Below are 3,312 nucleotides of genomic sequence, written 5' to 3' on the forward strand. Positions count from 1 at the left end.
GACATATTAATGAAAATAAGAAAAAATACTCAGACAAGGAATAATTAAGAGAAGAACCTACTGTACCACTTCATGATGATGAAGAGAGGTGATCCAAGATTATTAGAAACCAACTTTAGTTTATTCAGTTACTATACAAGAAGATAAGCAGGCAACAGGCTCTCCCAAGTTTATGAAGAAATTAAATGGAATCATATAGAAATATTAAATTTCAGGAGATTTAAGAAAGCAGTCATTTCACATGGTATACATTCACCATATTTGAAGCAGGTGTTAAATTCATGGGCAACTCAGAATAGAATTATGCCCCAAGACTGGAAAGATTTAGCTATAGCAATATTGTAAGCTAGTCCTCAGTTACAATGATGAACATGGTGGGCAGAGGTCATCAAACAATGAAACAGGCCTAGGGATATTACTATTCCCCAAGATCAGCTTCTAGGTGAAAGCTAATATGCTGAGTTGCAAAGGCAGTTTGAATTTTATGAGCACACCTTGGCCCTATATTGTTTAGCAGCTTTAAATGCTTGGGAAAAGATTAAAGAATTAAGAAAGAGGTCTGAGTCGTTTATTAAAATTATGCAAGGTTCAAAAGAAGCCTTCACTGATTTCTTACAAAAACTGACTTAAGCTGTAAATAGAAGATTATCTGATCCGGAGACAGGTGAATATGAACTGAATCTTGGGCTTTTGAAAATGGTAATTCTGATTGTCAAATTATAATTAGGCCTTTATAGGCAATATCAGCACAAATAGATGAACAGATTAGAAATATGGCTGATATTGAATCTCATGCTTATGATGCTGCTTTGATAGAAGTAATTTCTAGAAATTTTAAGAAAAATCAAAATGTCAGATGTTTCAATTATGGTAAACAAGGTAATTTGAAAAGGGATTTTAGGTAAGGTGTTCCTAGAAACAGAAGTCCTTAGCTTTCTAGAATGTGAAGAAGGTGTGGCAAAGGGTGGCATTGAACTAATGAATGCAGATCAACAGGAAACAAGGAAGGTAACCCTTTGAGATTAGGAAATGCCTTAGACGGCCTCATGCAGGTCCCAATATTAAATTCGTTTCAATCCTCTGCTGACAGCATCAGAGAAATGCATTCATAGAGCAATTAAAAATCTTAATGCTTGTTGTTAAATCCATACTATTCTGGTTGTTATCAACAATAGAGCAGCTACAGTAGATAAATCAAAAGTTTCAAAATAAGAATTTTGAAAAACTTCTATAACTGATCAGATACCAAAGCTAAAAATACAAATAAATGGCATTAAAATTGAAGATTTAGTAGACACATGAGCAGAAGTAACAATAATTTTATGAAAACCTTTGGCATCCAGATTTGTCTCTTCAGAGGGTAAATGTACAGGTTATAGGGTTTGGAACTTCATCTCATGAAAAATAAAGTACAAGATGGATGAGTGTACAGGGAGAGGACAGAGAAAAATTAAAGCCATATGTGACTAACATAGCAAATAATTTATGAAGATGTGTTTTGTTTTAGCAATGGAAAATACAGATCAACATTCCTCCAGTCTCAGAAACAAACCATAAAATAATGAATATTTCTTAGAAAAAATATTAAAAGGTATTTCCAAGAACAGTCAAAGAACATTGATGTTGTATATAAACAGGGTACAACAGCTGTTAGACTTTCAAAGGTACCAACAGCCCTACCTTTAAAATGGTTAACTGACAAACCTGTGTGGATGGGACAATGCTTTTACATCAGAAAAAATATAAGCACTAAAGCAGCTGGTACAGGAGAAGCTAAATGCTCAACATAATGAAGAATCATCCTGTAGATGTAACCAATCGTATTATTAAAATAAGAAACACAGAGCCAAGGTAAAAGAGAAAAGCCGAGAGGTCAGAGCTCAGAGATAAAATCTTACCTCCTGCAGTGCTCCTAGCTTCCCCGAGAGAGGGAGGTACTTCCTGTGTCCCTGTTTAAATAATCTTTCTGTTCTGCCTTCTCATTGGTTGTAAACCCAACCACATGACTGCCTCATCACTGCCTGTAAGTACCGCCCTCCAGGTCTTAAAGGCGTATGTCTCCAATACTGGCTGTATCCCTGAACACACAGAAATCTACCTAGCTCTTCTAACCACCACGCTCTTACTATGGCTCTAATAGCTCTGACCCCAGGGCAACTTTATTTATTAACATAAAATTAAAATAACATTTCAGTACAAATAAAATATCACCACATTTCCCCTTTTCTATTTTAATAAAAAGAAAAAAGGCAAAAGGTTATAACTAACAAAAGAAAAACTATATACAAAAGTACAATAACTATATACAATATATACAAGTAACAAATACCTAAACGATGTCTAGTCCATTTGTATTTGAGAAATCAGAGAAAATAATTCCCTTATCTATCCTATTTTAGTAAGTCCAAAATGTATCTAATTCACTTTCTATCCTAATTAATCTTCAACTATAACTAACTAATCTTCAACTCCCTCAGAGACCCAAGAAAGAAATAATATTAGCTAACAAAAATAAAAACAAGAAGTGCACAAAAGCAGCTTCCAAAAATTTTGTGAGTTGACAGAAACAGCCAGCTGCCTGGACAGTCACCTGAGGTTTCTCCACAGTGTTGGGGCATCATCTTCAGCCTATAGGCTTATGGTATCTGACAGACTCATTTGCGAAGTAGGTTGTACAAAAGGTCAACAGTTCAACCTCACATTGGGTGAGAGCAGTCCATATACCAGAAACACCTGAATTCCACTAGTGTCATGTCATGATTCAGGATTTTAAATTCTGGAAATTGTTGATGGTTTTTGAATTCAGCTGTCCATTCTTCTTGGCTGTGTATATATGGCTTCATCTAAGCATGCCCTTCTCCACATCCCTCTATTAAATGCCAGTCTACTATTGAGAGGCGTGAGCTTTCAGTTGCTGTTCCATTGCACAACAGAAGCCATCGGCCCACTGCCTGTTCAGCTGTCTTTGAAGAAAAGGACACTGTACCTTTTCTGGATTGTGAGGGCCACTTCAGGGATGGTGCCATATTGTCCTGGCCTCAGAAGATGCCGTCTGATAAAGCCATAACCACACTTGTTTTGGCAGGAATCGGTAGTCCTTTGTTTCGTGTTCTGTCTGTCCATTTTGTCCTGTTGATTTGAGGATACTTTGTTGTCCAGTGGCTAACTTTTGCCACAATGAAAATTAACTCCATATGCAGTTTCTTCAATGCCCATATTTTCTCTGAAGTAGATTGGTACTGCCAGGAGCTGACATGTCTCAAAAAAGAAAAATTTCTAAGTTATTAAAATATTTTAAATGCCATATTCGTT

Source organism: Peromyscus maniculatus, chromosome 12, assembly GCF_049852395.1.
Source record: "Peromyscus maniculatus bairdii isolate BWxNUB_F1_BW_parent chromosome 12, HU_Pman_BW_mat_3.1, whole genome shotgun sequence".
Lineage (NCBI taxonomy): Eukaryota > Metazoa > Chordata > Mammalia > Rodentia > Cricetidae > Peromyscus > Peromyscus maniculatus.